Source organism: Scyliorhinus torazame, chromosome 13 (genome assembly GCF_047496885.1).
Source record: "Scyliorhinus torazame isolate Kashiwa2021f chromosome 13, sScyTor2.1, whole genome shotgun sequence".
Lineage (NCBI taxonomy): Eukaryota > Metazoa > Chordata > Chondrichthyes > Carcharhiniformes > Scyliorhinidae > Scyliorhinus > Scyliorhinus torazame.
Genome location: NC_092719.1, coordinates 228,011,405 through 228,027,449, shown reverse-complemented (window position 1 = coordinate 228,027,449; position 16,045 = coordinate 228,011,405). Strand labels below are relative to the sequence as shown.

The 16,045-nt window shown below is 70.8% G+C and overlaps 1 protein-coding gene across 7 annotated transcripts in view; it reads right to left on the bottom strand.

The window, feature by feature from the left end:
* Positions 1 to 16,045, bottom strand: part of LOC140388658 (6-phosphofructo-2-kinase/fructose-2,6-bisphosphatase 4-like) — a 442,444-nt gene that overhangs the window by 189,237 nt on the left and 237,162 nt on the right. The gene's annotated exons all lie outside the window — the stretch shown is intronic.

Genomic DNA, 16,045 nt, shown 5'->3' with positions numbered 1-16,045 from the left:
GGAGGGTGACACAGTGGAGGGCGGCAGGGGCACACAGTGGAGGGGGGCAGGTGGACACAGTGGAGGGTGACACAGTGGAGGGCGGCAGGGGGACACAGTGGAGGGCGGCAGGGGAACACAGTGGAGGGCGGCAGGAGGACACGGTGGAGGGCGGCAGGGGGACATGGTGGAGGGCGGCAGAGGGACACAGTGGAGGGCGGCAGGGGGACACAATGGAGGGGTCAGTGGGACACGGTGGAAGGCGGCAGGGGGACACGGTGGAGGGCAGCAGGGGGACACAGTGGAGGGGGGCAGGGGGACACGGTGGAGAGCGGCAGGGGGACACGGTGGAGGGGGGCAGGGGGACACGGTGGAGGGGGGCAGGGGGACACGGTGGAGGGCGGCAGGGGGAGACAGTGGAGGGGGGCAGGGGGACACAGTAGAGGGAGGCAGGGGGACACAGTGGAGGGGGGCAGGGGGACACAGTGGAGGGTGGCAGGGGGACACAGTGGAGGGCGGCAGGGTGACACAGTGGAGGGCGGCAGGGGGACACAGTGGAGGGGGCAGGGGGACACAGTGGAGGGGGCAGGGGGACACAGTGGAGGGCGGCAGGGGGACACAGTGGAGGGCGGCAGGGGGACACAGTGGAGGGCGGCAGGGGGACACAGTGGAGGGCGGCAGGGGGACACAGTGGAGGGCGGCAGGGGGACACAGTGGAGGGGGCAGGGGGACACGGTGGAGGGAGGCAGGGGGACAAGGTGAAGGGCGGCAGGGGGACACGGTGGAGGGCTGCAGGGGGACACAGTGGAGGGGGGCAGGGGGACACAGTGGAGGGTGACACAGTGGAGGGCGGCAGGGGCACACAGTGGAGGGGGGCAGGGGGACACGGTGGAGGGAGGCAGGGGGACACGGTGGAGGGCGGCAGGGGGACACGGTGGAGGGCTGCAGGTGGACACAGTGGAGAGGGGCAGGGGGACACAGTGGAGAGCGGCAGGGGGACACGGTGGAGGGTTGCAGGGGGACACAGTGGAGGGGGGCAGGGGGACACAGTGGAGGGCGGCAGGGTGACACAGTGGAGGGCGGCAGGGGGACACAGTGGAGGGGGCAGGGGGACACAGTGGAGGGGGCAGGGGGACACAGTGGAGGGCGGCAGGGGGACACAGTGGAGGGCGGCAGGGGGACACAGTGGAGGGCGGCAGGGGGACACAGTGGAGGGCGGCAGGGGGACACAGTGGAGGGGGCAGGGGGACACAGTGGAGGGGGGCAGGGGGACACAGTGGAGGGTGGCAGGTGGACACAGTGGAGGGGGCAGGGGACACAGTGGAGGGGGCAGGTGGACACGGTGGAGGGTGGCAGGGGGACACGGTGGAGGGGGGCAGGGGGACACAGTGGAGGGGGCAGGGGGACACAGTGGAGGGGGCAGGGGGACACAGTGGAGGGCGGCAGGGGGACACAGTGGAGGGCGGCAGGGGGACACAGTGGAGGGCGGCAGGGGGGCACAGTGGAGGGGGCAGGGGGACACAGTGGAGGGGGCAGGGGGACACAGTGGAGGGGGCAGGGGGACACAGTGGAGGGGGCAGGGGGACACAGTGGAGGGGGCAGGGGGACACAGTGGAGGGGCAGGGGGACACAGTGGAGGGGGCAGGGGGACACAGTGGAGGGGGCAAGGGGACACAGTGGAGGTGGCAGGGGGACACAGTGGAGGGGGGGCAGGGGGACACAGTAGAGGGAGGCAGGGGGACACGGTGGAGGGCGGCAGGGGGACACGGTGGAGGGCTGCAGGGGGACACAGTGGAGAGCGGCAGGGGGACACGGTGGAGGGTTGCAGGGGGACACAGTGGAGGGGGGCAGGGGGACACAGTAGAGGGAGGCAGGGGGACACAGTGGAGGGGGGCAGTGGGACAGAGTGGAGGGGGGCAGGGGGACACAGTGGAGGGCGGCAGGGGGACACAGTGGAGGGCGGCAGGGTGACACAGTGGAGGGCGGCAGGGGGACACAGTGGAGGGGGCAGGGGGACACAGTGGAGGGGGCAGGGGGACACAGTGGAGGGGGCAGGGGGACACAGTGGAGGGCGGCAGGGGGACACAGTGGAGGGCGGCAGGGGGACACTGTGGAGGGCGGCAGGGGGACACAGTGGAGGGGGGCAGGGGGACACAGTGGAGGGGGCAGGGGGACACAGTGGAGGGGGCAGGTGGACACAGTGGAGGGGGCAGGGGGACACAGTGGAGGGGGCAGAGGGACACAGTGGAGGGGGGCAGGGGGACACGGTGGAGGGGGGCAGGGGGACACGGTGGAGGGGGGCAGGGGGACACAGTGGAGGGTGGCAGGGGGACACAGTGGAGGGTGGCAGGGGGACACCGTGGAGGGCGGCAGGGGGACACGGTGGAGGGCGGCAGGGGGACACGGTGGAGGGCGGCAGGGGGACACGGTGGAGGGCGGCAGGGGGACACGGTGGAGGGGGGCAGGGGGACACGGTGGAGAGCGGCAGGGGGACACGGTGGAGAGCGGCAGGGGGACACGGTGGAGGGTGGCAGGGGGACACAGTGGAGGGGGGGCAGGGGGACACAGTAGAGGGAGGCAGGGGGACACGGTGGAGGGCGGCAGGGGGACACGGTGGAGGGCTGCAGGGGGACACGGTGGAGGGGGGCAGGGGGACACAGTGGAGAGCGGCAGGGGGACACGGTGGAGGGTTGCAGGGGGACACAGTGGAGGGGGGCAGGGGGACACAGTAGAGGGAGACAGGGGGACACAGTGGAGGGGGGCAGTGGGACAGAGTGGAGGGTGGCAGGGGGACACAGTGGAGGGCGGCAGGGGGACATAGCGGAGGGCGGCAGGGGGACACAATGGAGGGGTCAGTGGAACACGGTGGAAGGCGGCAGGGGGACACGGTGGAGGGCGGCAGGGGGACACGGTGGAGGGCGGCAGGGGGACACGGTGGAGGGCGGCAGGGGGACACGGTGGAGGGCTGCAGGGGGACACAGTGGAGGGGGGCAGGGGGACACAGTGGAGGGTGACACAGTGGAGGGCGGCAGGGGCACACAGTGGAGGGGGGCAGGGGGACACGGTGGAGGGAGGCAGGGGGACACGGTGGAGGGCGGCAGGGGGACACGGTGGAGGGCTGCAGGGGGACACAGTGGAGGGGGGCAGGGGGACACAGTAGAGGGAGGCAGGGGGACACAGTGGAGGGCGGCAGGGGGACATAGCGGAGGGCGGCAGGGGGACACAATGGAGGGGTCAGTGGAACACGGTGGAAGGCGGCAGGGGGACACGGTGGAGGGCGGCAGGGGGACACAGTGGAGGGGGGCAGGGGGACACGGTGGAGAGCGGCAGGGGGACACAGTGGAGGGTGGCAGGGGGACACAGTGGAGGGCGGCAGGGGGACACAGTGGAGGGCGGCAGGGGGATACAGTGGAGGGGGCAGGGGGACACAGTGGAGGGGGCAGGGGGACACAGTGGAGGGGGCAGGGGGACACAGTGGAGGGGGCAGGGGGACACAGTGGAGGGCGGCAGGGGGACACAGTGGAGGGCGGCAGGGGGACACAGTGGAGGGCGGCAGGGGGACACAGTGGAGGGCGGCAGGGGGACACAGTGGAGGGTGGCAGGGGGACACAGTGGAGGGCGGCAGGGGGACACAGTGGAGGGCGGCAGGGGGACACAGTGGAGGGCGGCAGGGGGACACAGTGGAGGGCGGCAGGGGGACACAGTGGAGGGGGCAGGGGGACACGGTGGAGGGGGGCAGGGGGACACAGTGGAGGGTGGCAGGTGGACACAGTGGAGGGGCAGAGGGGCACAGTGGAGGGGGGCAGGGGGACACGGTGGAGGGTGGCAGGGGGACACAGTGGAGGGTGGCAGGGGGACACAGTGGAGGGTGGCAGGGGGACACAGTGGAGGGTGGCAGGGGGACACAGTGGAGGGCGGCAGGGGGTCACAGCGGAGGGCAGCAGGGGGACACAGTGGAGGGTGACACAGTGGAGGGCGGCAGGGGCACACAGTGGAGGGGGGCAGGTGGACACAGTGGAGGGTGACACAGTGGAGGGCGGCAGGGGGACACAGTGGAGGGCGGCAGGGGAACACAGTGGAGGGCGGCAGGAGGACACGGTGGAGGGCGGCAGGGGGACATGGTGGAGGGCGGCAGAGGGACACAGTGGAGGGCGGCAGGGGGACACAATGGAGGGGTCAGTGGGACACGGTGGAAGGCGGCAGGGGGACACGGTGGAGGGCAGCAGGGGGACACAGTGGAGGGGGGCAGGGGGACACGGTGGAGAGCGGCAGGGGGACACGGTGGAGGGGGGCAGGGGGACACGGTGGAGGGGGGCAGGGGGACACGGTGGAGGGCGGCAGGGGGAGACAGTGGAGGGGGGCAGGGGGACACAGTAGAGGGAGGCAGGGGGACACAGTGGAGGTGGGCAGGGGGACACAGTGGAGGGTGGCAGGGGGACACAGTGGAGGGCGGCAGGGTGACACAGTGGAGGGCGGCAGGGGGACACAGTGGAGGGGGCAGGGGGACACAGTGGAGGGGGCAGGGGGCCACAGTGGAGGGCGGCAGGGGGACACAGTGGAGGGCGGCAGGGGGACACAGTGGAGGGCGGCAGGGGGACACAGTGGAGGGCGGCAGGGGGACACAGTGGAGGGCGGCAGGGGGACACAGTGGAGGGCGGCAGGGGGACACAGTGGAGGGGGCAGGGGGACACGGTGGAGGGAGGCAGGGGGACACGGTGGAGGGCGGCAGGGGGACACGGTGGAGGGCTGCAGGGGGACACAGTGGAGGGGGGCAGGGGGACACAGTGGAGGGTGACACAGTGGAGGGCGGCAGGGGCACACAGTGGAGGGGGGCAGGGGGACACGGTGGAGGGAGGCAGGGGGACACGGTGGAGGGCGGCAGGGGGACACGGTGGAGGGCTGCAGGTGGACACAGTGGAGGGGGGCAGGGGGACACAGTGGAGAGCGGCAGGGGGACACGGTGGAGGGTTGCAGGGGGACACAGTGGAGGGGGGCAGGGGGACACAGTGGAGGGCGGCAGGGTGACACAGTGGAGGGCGGCAGGGGGACACAGTGGAGGGGGCAGGGGGACACAGTGGAGGGGGCAGGGGGACACAGTGGAGGGCGGCAGGGGGACACAGTGGAGGGCGGCAGGGGGACACAGTGGAGGGCGGCAGGGGGACACAGTGGAGGGCGGCAGGGGGACACAGTGGAGGGGGCAGGGGGACACAGTGGAGGGGGGCAGGGGGACACAGTGGAGGGTGGCAGGTGGACACAGTGGAGGGGGCAGGGGACACAGTGGAGGGGGCAGGTGGACACGGTGGAGGGTGGCAGGGGGACACGGTGGAGGGGGGCAGGGGGACACAGTGGAGGGGGCAGGGGGACACAGTGGAGGGGGCAGGGGGACACAGTGGAGGGCGGCAGGGGGACACAGTGGAGGGCGGCAGGGGGACACAGTGGAGGGCGGCAGGGGGGCACAGTGGAGGGGGCAGGGGGACACAGTGGAGGGGGCAGGGGGACACAGTGGAGGGGGCAGGGGGACACAGTGGAGGGGGCAGGGGGACACAGTGGAGGGGGCAGGGGGACACAGTGGAGGGGCAGGGGGACACAGTGGAGGGGGCAGGGGGACACAGTGGAGGGGGCAAGGGGACACAGTGGAGGTGGCAGGGGGACACAGTGGAGGGGGGGCAGGGGGACACAGTAGAGGGAGGCAGGGGGACACGGTGGAGGGCGGCAGGGGGACACGGTGGAGGGCTGCAGGGGGACACAGTGGAGAGCGGCAGGGGGACACGGTGGAGGGTTGCAGGGGGACACAGTGGAGGGGGGCAGGGGGACACAGTAGAGGGAGGCAGGGGGACACAGTGGAGGGGGGCAGTGGGACAGAGTGGAGGGTGGCAGGGGGACACAGTGGAGGGCGGCAGGGGGACATAGCGGAGGGCGGTAGGGGGACACAATGGAGGGGTCAGTGGAACACGGTGGAAGGCGGCAGGGGGACACGGTGGAGGGCGGCAGGGGGATACGGTGGAGGGCTGCAGGGGGACACAGTGGAGGGGGGCAGGGGGACACAGTGGAGGGTGACACAGTGGAGGGCGGCAGGGGCACACAGTGGAGGGGGGCAGGGGGACACGGTGGAGGGAGGCAGGGGGACACGGTGGAGGGCGGCAGGGGGACACGGTGGAGGGCTGCAGGTGGACACAGTGGAGGGGGGCAGGGGGACACAGTGGAGAGCGGCAGGGGGACACGGTGGAGGGTTGCAGGGGGACACAGTGGAGGGGGGCAGGGGGACACAGTAGAGGGAGGCAGGGGGACACAGTGGAGGGGGGCAGTGGGACAGAGTGGAGGGTGGCAGGGGGACACAGTGGAGGGCGGCAGGGGGACATAGCGGAGGGCGGCAGGGGGACACAATGGAGGGGTCAGTGGAACACGGTGGAAGGCGGCAGGGGGACATGGTGGAGGGGGGCAGGGGGACACAGTGGAGGGCGGCAGGGGGACACAGTGGAGGGCGGCAGGGGGACACAGTGGAGGGCGGCAGGGGGACACAGTGGAGGGCGGCAGGGGGACACAGTGGAGGGCGGCAGGGGGACACAGTGGAGGGCGGCAGGGGTACACAGTGGAGGGGGCAGGGGGACACAGTGGAGGGGGGCAGGGGGACACAGTGGAGGGGGGCAGGGGGACACAGTGGAGGGGCAGAGGGACACTGTGGAGGGGGGCAGGGGGACACGGTGGAGGGCGGCAGGGGGACACAGTGGAGGGGGCAGGGGGACACAGTGGAGGGGGGCAGGGGGACACAGTGGAGGGTGGCAGGTGGACACAGTGGAGGGGCAGGGGGACACAGTGGAGGGCGGCAGGGGGACACAGTAGAGGGGGCAGGGGGACACAGTGGAGGGGGCAGGGGGACACGGTGGAGGGCGGCAGGGTGATATAGTGGAGGGCGGCAGGGTGACACAGTGGAGGGCGGCAGGGGGACACAGTGGAAGGCGGCAGGGGGACACAGTGGAAGGGGGCAGGAGGACACAGTGGAGGGCGGCAGGGGGACACAATGGAGGGGTCAGTGGGACACGGTGGAGGGCGGCAGGGGGACATAGTGGAGGGTGACACAGTGGAGGGCGGCAGGGGCACACAGTGGAGGGGGGCAGGGGGACACGGTGGAGGGCGGCAGGGTGACACAATGGAGGGGTCAGTGGGACACGGTGGAGGGCGGCAGGGGGACACGGTGGAGGGGGGCAGGGGCACACGGTTGAGGGCGGCAGGGGGACACGGTGGAGGGCGGCAGGAGGACACAGTGGAAGGCGGCAGGGGGACACAGTGGAGGGTGGCAGGGGGACACAGTGGAGTGGGGCAGGGGGACACAGTGGAGGGGGGAAGGGGGACACAGTGGAGGGCGGCAGGGGGACACGGTTGAGGGCGGCAGGGGGACACAGTGGAGGGGGGCAGGGGGACACAGTGGAGGGGGGCAGGGGGACACAGTGGAGGGGGCAGGGGGACACAGTGGAGGGGGCAGTGGGACACAGTGGAGGGGGCGGGGGGACACAGTGGAGGGCGGCAGGGGGACACAGTGGAGGGCGGCGGGGGACACAGTGGAGGGCGGCAGGCGGACACGGTGGAGGGGGGCAGGGGGACACAGTGGAGGGTGGCAGGGGGACACAGTGGAGGGGGCTGTGGGACACAATGGAGGGTGGAAGGGGGACATGGTTGAGGGCGGCAGGGGGACACAGTGGAGGGTGGCAGGGGGACACAGTGGAGGGCGGCAGGGGGACACAGTGGACGGCGGCAGGGGGACACAGTGGACGGCGGCAGGGGGACACAGTGGAGGGTGACACAGTGGAGGGGGGCAGGGGCACACAGTGGAGGGGGGCAGGGGGACACGGTGGAGGGCGGCAGGGGGACACGGTGGAGGGCGGCAGGGGGACACGGTGGAGGGCGGCAGGGGGACACGGTGGAGGGGGGCAGGGGGACACGGTGGAGAGCGGCAGGGGGACCCGGTGGAGCGTGGCAGGGGGACACAGTGGAGGGGGGCAGGGGGACACAGTAGAGGGAGGCAGGGGGACACAGTGGAGGGGGGCAGTGGGACACAGTGGAGGGTGGCAGGGGGACACAGTGGAGGGCGGCAGGGGGACACAGTGGAGGGCGGCAGGGGGACACAGTGGAGGGTGACACAGTGGAGGGCGGCAGGGGCACACAGTGGAGGGGGGCAGGGGGACACGGTGGAGGGCGGCAGGGGGACACGGTGGAGGGCGGCAGGGGGACACGGTGGAGGGCGGCAGGGGGACACGGTGGAGGGCGGCAGGGGGACACGGTGGAGAGCGGCAGGGGGACACGGTGGAGGGTGGCAGGGGGACACAGTGGAGGGGGGCAGGGGGACACAGTGGAGGGTGGCAGGGGGACACAGTGGAGGGGGGCAGGGGGACACGGTGGAGAGCGGCAGGGGGACACGGTGGAGGGCGGCAGGGGGACACAGTGGAGGGCGGCAGGGGGACACAGTGGAGGGTGGCAGGGGGACACAGTGGAGGGTGGCAGGGGGACACAGTGGAGGGGGGCAGGGGGACACAGTGGAGGGGGGCAGGGGGACACTGTGGAGAGCGGCAGGGGGACACGGTAGAGTGCGGCAGGGGGACACAGTGGAGGGGGGCAGGGGGACACGGTGGAGAGCGGCAGGGGGACACAGTGGAGGGCGGCAGGGGGACACAGTGGAGGGTGGCAGGGGGACACAGTGGATGGGGCAGGTGGACACAGTGGAGGGGGCAGGGGGACACAGTGGAGGGGGCAGAGGGACACAGTGGAGGGGGGCAGGGGGACACGGTGGAGGGGGCAGGGGGACACAGTGGAGGGCGGCAGGGGGACACAGTGGAGGGTGGCAGGGGGACACAGTGGAGGGTGGCAGGGGGACACAGTGGAGGGCGGCAGGGGGACACGGTGGAGGGCGGCAGGGGGACACAGTGGAGGACGGCAGGGGGACACAGTGGAGGGGGGCAGGGGGACATGGTGGAGGGGGGCAGGGGGACACGGTGGAGAGCGGCAGGGGGACACGGTGGAGGGTGGCAGGGGGACACAGTGGAGGGGGGGCAGGGGGACACAGTAGAGGGAGGCAGGGGGACACGGTGGAGGGCGGCAGGGGGACACGGTGGAGGGCTGCAGGGGGACACGGTGGAGGGGGGCAGGGGGACACAGTGGAGAGCGGCAGGGGGACACGGTGGAGGGGGGCAGGGGGACACAGTAGAGGGAGACAGGGGGACACAGTGGAGGGGGGCAGTGGGACAGAGTGGAGGGTGGCAGGGGGACACAGTGGAGGGCGGCAGGGGGACATAGCGGAGGGCGGCAGGGGGACACAATGGAGGGGTCAGTGGAACACGGTGGAAGGCGGCAGGGGGACACGGTGGAGGGCGGCAGGGGGACACGGTGGAGGGCTGCAGGGGGACACGGTGGAGGGCTGCAGGGGGACACAGTGGAGGGGGGCAGGGGGACACAGTGGAGGGTGACACAGTGGAGGGCGGCAGGGGCACGCAGTGGAGGGGGGCAGGGGGACACGGTGGAGGGTGGCAGGGGGACACAGTGGAGTGGGGCAGGGGGACACAGTGGAGGGGGGAAGGGGGACACAGTGGAGGGCGGCAGGGGGACACGGTTGAGGGCGGCAGGGGGACACAGTGGAGGGGGGCAGGGGGACACAGTGGAGGGGGGCAGGGGGACACAGTGGAGGGGGCAGGGGGACACAGTGGAGGGGGCAGTGGGACACAGTGGAGGGGGCGGGGGGACACAGTGGAGGGCGGCAGGGGGACACAGTGGAGGGCGGCGGGGGACACAGTGGAGGGCGGCAGGCGGACACGGTGGAGGGGGGCAGGGGGACACAGTGGAGGGTGGCAGGGGGACACAGTGGAGGGGGCTGTGGGACACAATGGAGGGTGGAAGGGGGACATGGTTGAGGGCGGCAGGGGGACACAGTGGAGGGTGGCAGGGGGACACAGTGGAGGGCGGCAGGGGGACACAGTGGACGGCGGCAGGGGGACACAGTGGACGGCGGCAGGGGGACACAGTGGAGGGTGACACAGTGGAGGGGGGCAGGGGCACACAGTGGAGGGGGGCAGGGGGACACGGTGGAGGGCGGCAGGGGGACACGGTGGAGGGCGGCAGGGGGACACGGTGGAGGGCGGCAGGGGGACACGGTGGAGGGGGGCAGGGGGACACGGTGGAGAGCGGCAGGGGGACCCGGTGGAGCGTGGCAGGGGGACACAGTGGAGGGGGGCAGGGGGACACAGTAGAGGGAGGCAGGGGGACACAGTGGAGGGGGGCAGTGGGACACAGTGGAGGGTGGCAGGGGGACACAGTGGAGGGCGGCAGGGGGACACAGTGGAGGGCGGCAGGGGGACACAGTGGAGGGTGACACAGTGGAGGGCGGCAGGGGCACACAGTGGAGGGGGGCAGGGGGACACGGTGGAGGGCGGCAGGGGGACACGGTGGAGGGCGGCAGGGGGACACGGTGGAGGGCGGCAGGGGGACACAGTGGAGGGGGGCAGGGGGACACGGTGGAGAGCGGCAGGGGGACACGGTGGAGGGTGGCAGGGGGACACAGTGGAGGGGGGCAGGGGGACACAGTGGAGGGTGGCAGGGGGACACAGTGGAGGGGGGCAGGGGGACACGGTGGAGAGCGGCAGGGGGACACGGTGGAGGGCGGCAGGGGGACACAGTGGAGGGCGGCAGGGGGACACAGTGGAGGGTGGCAGGGGGACACAGTGGAGGGTGGCAGGGGGACACAGTGGAGGGGGGCAGGGGGACACAGTGGAGGGGGGCAGGGGGACACTGTGGAGAGCGGCAGGGGGACACGGTAGAGGGCGGCAGGGGGACACAGTGGAGGGGGGCAGGGGGACACGGTGGAGAGCGGCAGGGGGACACAGTGGAGGGCGGCAGGGGGACACAGTGGAGGGTGGCAGGGGGACACAGTGGAGGGGGCAGGTGGACACAGTGGAGGGGGCAGGGGGACACAGTGGAGGGGGCAGAGGGACACAGTGGAGGGGGGCAGGGGGACACGGTGGAGGGGGCAGGGGGACACAGTGGAGGGCGGCAGGGGGACACAGTGGAGGGTGGCAGGGGGACACAGTGGAGGGTGGCAGGGGGACACAGTGGAGGGCGGCAGGGGGACACGGTGGAGGGCGGCAGGGGGACACAGTGGAGGACGGCAGGGGGACACAGTGGAGGGGGGCAGGGGGACATGGTGGAGGGGGGCAGGGGGACACGGTGGAGAGCGGCAGGGGGACACGGTGGAGGGTGGCAGGGGGACACAGTGGAGGGGGGGCAGGGGGACACAGTAGAGGGAGGCAGGGGGACACGGTGGAGGGCGGCAGGGGGACACGGTGGAGGGCTGCAGGGGGACACGGTGGAGGGGGGCAGGGGGACACAGTGGAGAGCGGCAGGGGGACACGGTGGAGGGGGGCAGGGGGACACAGTAGAGGGAGACAGGGGGACACAGTGGAGGGGGGCAGTGGGACAGAGTGGAGGGTGGCAGGGGGACACTGTGGAGGGCGGCAGGGGGACATAGCGGAGGGCGGCAGGGGGACACAATGGAGGGGTCAGTGGAACACGGTGGAAGGCGGCAGGGGGACACGGTGGAGGGCGGCAGGGGGACACGGTGGAGGGCTGCAGGGGGACACGGTGGAGGGCTGCAGGGGGACACAGTGGAGGGGGGCAGGGGGACACAGTGGAGGGTGACACAGTGGAGGGCGGCAGGGGCACGCAGTGGAGGGGGGCAGGGGGACACGGTGGAGGGCGGCAGGGGGACACGGTGGAGGGCGGCAGGGGGACACGGTGGAGGGCTGCAGGGGGACACGGTGGAGGGGGCAGGGGGACACAGTGGAGAGCGGCAGGGGGACACGGTGGAGGGTTGCAGGGGGACACAGTGGAGGGGGGCAGGGGGACACAGTAGAGGGAGGCAGGGGGACACAGTGGAGGGGGGCAGTGGGACAGAGTGGAGGGCGGCAGGGGGACATAGCGGAGGGCGGCAGGGGGACACAATGGAGGGGTCAGTGGAACACGGTGGAAGGCGGCAGGGGGACACGGTGGAGGGTGGCAGGGGGACACAGTGGAGGGGGGCAGGGGGACACAGTGGAGGGCGGCAGGGGGACACAGTGGAGGGCGGCAGGGGGATACAGTGGAGGGGGCAGGGGGACACAGTGGAGGGGGCAGGGGGACACAGTGGAGGGGGCAGGGGGACACAGTGGAGGGCTGCAGGGGGACACGGTGGAGGGCTGCAGGGGGACACAGTGGAGGGGGGCAGGGGGACACAGTGGAGGGTGACACAGTGGAGGGCGGCAGGGGCACGCAGTGGAGGGGGGCAGGGGGACACGGTGGAGGGCGGCAGGGGGACACGGTGGAGGGCGGCAGGGGGACACGGTGGAGGGCTGCAGGGGGACACGGTGGAGGGGGCAGGGGGACACAGTGGAGAGCGGCAGGGGGACACGGTGGAGGGTTGCAGGGGGACACAGTGGAGGGGGGCAGGGGGACACAGTAGAGGGAGGCAGGGGGACACAGTGGAGGGGGGCAGTGGGACAGAGTGGAGGGCGGCAGGGGGACATAGCGGAGGGCGGCAGGGGGACACAATGGAGGGGTCAGTGGAACACGGTGGAAGGCGGCAGGGGGACACGGTGGAGGGTGGCAGGGGGACACAGTGGAGGGGGGCAGGGGGACACGGTGGAGAGCGGCAGGGGGACACAGTGGAGGGTGGCAGGGGGACACAGTGGAGGGCGGCAGGGGGACACAGTGGAGGGCGGCAGGGGGACACAGTGGAGGGCGGCAGGGGGATACAGTGGAGGGGGCAGGGGGACACAGTGGAGGGGGCAGGGGGACACAGTGGAGGGGGCAGGGGGACACAGTGGAGGGCGGCAGGGGGACACAGTGGAGGGCGGCAGGGGGACACAGTGGAGGGCGGCAGGGGGACACAGTGGAGGGCGGCAGGGGGACACAGTGGAGGGCGGCAGGGGGACACAGTGGAGGGCGGCAGGGGGACACAGTGGAGGGCGGCAGGGGGACACAGTGGAGGGGGCAGGGGGACACAGTGGAGGGGGGCAGGGGGACACAGTGGAGGGTGGCAGGTGGACACAGTGGAGGGGCAGAGGGGCACAGTGGAGGGGGGCAGGGGGACACGGTGGAGGGTGGCAGGGGGACACAGTGGAGGGTGGCAGGGGGGGACAGTGGAGGGTGGCAGGGGGACACAGTGGAGGGTGGCAGGGGGACACAGTGGAGGGTGGCAGGGGGACACAGTGGAGGGCGGCAGGGGGTCACAGCGGAGGGCAGCAGGGGGACACAGTGGAGGGTGACACAGTGGAGGGCGGCAGGGGCACACAGTGGAGGGGGGCAGGTGGACACAGTGGAGGGTGACACAGTGGAGGGCGGCAGGGGGACACAGTGGAGGGCGGCAGGGGAACACAGTGGAGGGCGGCAGGAGGACACGGTGGAGGGCGGCAGGGGGACATGGTGGAGGGCGGCAGGGGGACACAGTGGAGGGCGGCAGGGGGACACAATGGAGGGGTCAGTGGGACACGGTGGAAGGCGGCAGGGGGACACGGTGGAGGGGGGCAGGGGGACACAGTGGAGGGGGGCAGGGGGACACGGTGGAGAGCGGCAGGGGGACACGGTGGAGGGCGGCAGGGGGAGACAGTGGAGGGGGGCAGGGGGACACAGTAGAGGGAGGCAGGGGGACACAGTGGAGGGGGGCAGGGGGACACAGTGGAGGGTGGCAGGGGGACACAGTGGAGGGCGGCAGGGTGACACAGTGGAGGGCGGCAGGGGGACACAGTGGAGGGGGCAGGGGGACACGGTGGAGGGCGGCAGGGGGACACGGTGGAGGGCGGCAGGGGGACACAATGGAGGGGTCAGTGGGACACGGTGGAGGGCGGCAGGGGGACACGGTGGAGGGGGGCAGGGGGACACAGTGGAGGGGGGAAGGGGGACACAGTGGAGGGCGGCAGGGGGACACGGTTGAGGGTGGCAGGGGGACACGGTTGAGGGCGGCAGGGAGACACAGTGGAGGGCGGCAGGGGGACACAGTGGAGGGGGGCAAGGGGACACAGTGGAGGGGGCAGGGGACACAGTGGAGGGGGACACAGTGGAGGGCGGCAGGGGGACACAGTGGAGGGTGGCAGGGGGACACAGTGGAGGGGGCAGGGGGACACGGTGGAGGGCGGCAGGGGGACACGGTGGAGGGCGGCAGGGGGACACAGTGGAGGGCGGCAGGGGGACACGGTGGAGGGTGGCAGGGGGACACGGTGGAGGGTGGCAGGGGGACACGGTGGAGGGTGGCAGGGGGACACGCTGGAGGGCGGCAGGGGGACACAACCGATATTCCCCCACACTTGGCCATTGTTTTGAGCTTGGTGAGTTTCTCGCCTGTAGATCCCACACTGAGGGTGCGATGCTTTGGCTGCGTTTATGTTCAGGCGAGAGCGGGATGTGGCCGGAGAATCCCAGGTGAGGCCTGCAGCGGACCCCATGGCAGCCTCCGCACCATGCAGGATTCACCGGTGGCATTGCCCATGGGTGGGTGACCCACAAGCTCACTCAGAAATCGGGACCCCCTTTCCAAAGGCCTGCCCGATCTCAGAGTTCTGCTCCCCATGGCTAAAAATAATTTGAAGGGCATGACCCCCCGGCCATGTTGTGCTGGAAAAGCAGCTTACCGGCGCAGCGTGGCGAGAGAAAGCCGGGTGACCCCAGTCCCGGCTTCTACCCGGCTCACAATGCTTTGCAAGATTCAACACAATCTCATGAGACGTTGCAAGGGGAATTCCGCCCACTATGGGAGGGATCAGTTTTTGGCAAATCTGCATATTCGAGCGGGGCAGTAAGGAAGCCTCACTGTAATGTGCAGGTTCCCGAGGTATCTGAGGCTTTGGGATTCAATCCCTTCGGCTCGGGGACTGTTTGGTATTGATCCCCACAAACGGGGACCAGACGGAATGAAACTCGTTGGGTTCTCCAATGGGATCGGAGACCCCCAGCTGCATGCCCTTTGGGCAGGGTGGTGCCCTGGTACTGCTAGTGCCACCTGGGTGTCCACTGCCAAGGTGCCCAGGTGGCATTGCCAGCTGGTAGTGGTACAGCCAGGTTGGCATGGTGGGGGTGGGCGACCCTCCCATTTTGCATTAAGGTGGGGGGGGGGGGAGGGGGTGGCTGGGGATTCTTTTCAGGGTCTTGGAGATCGGGACACCATTTCGGAACTCCCCATTGTAAAACGGGGCTGTGTGTACCTCGGCACACATTCCCTGTTCAGGCCCCTGTCGTGTTGAATAGCCATGTCCTTCTCAGCACTGCGAGTGCCAGCAAACATGCGGCTAAACGTGCTCGCTCAGGGACTTTGCTCCCTTTGGGAAGCTAGCGCCCTAAGTGCAGGCTAAGCCAGTGAGTGTCATTGAATAGCGGTGGGAAACTCCTTGGAAAAACTGCCATAAATGAAATTTTCCAGAGAATCGCACCCTTACATTTTTTCTGTAGTGGAGAACTAAACTCACCGGCAAGATTAGCGCCTCAGAGGTCGGCCCCTCAGAGGTCGGCCCCTCAGAGGTCGGCCCCTCAGAGGTCGGCCCCTCAGAGGTCAGCGCCTCAGAGGTCAGCGCCTCATTTTGAAAGGGAAAGCAATCTCAAAATGAGGTTGAGAGGCCCCTACACCCCTACCCATGGACAACACAACCCCCCGCAGACATGGGCAACACCCCAACCCTTGCCCCATGAGGGGCAACCTCCCCCATCACTAATATTAGTGTGAGACCCCCTCCCCCCTCACAACCCAGACATGGGTAACCCAGCCCCACATTCATCCATCAGGACATTGCCTGTCCCCCCCCTCCTCCACCCCAACCACGGGGTCACTGTGGGCCCCACCACCACCTTTAGGTGCTCCCCCATTCTTCACGCTCCTCTGTATGCCCCTTCACCCCCCGCTCTTTTATGGACATGGACACGGCCATCACCCCCAACCCCATGCCCTGCCAACCTGCCACACTACCAGGATGCCCAGGTTGCCACTGCCAGGGCACTGCCCCGACCACCCGGAGGCTCAAATGGCTTCTGAGGCGCCCGGTGTGGCCATCAGTTTGTGGAAACCGGC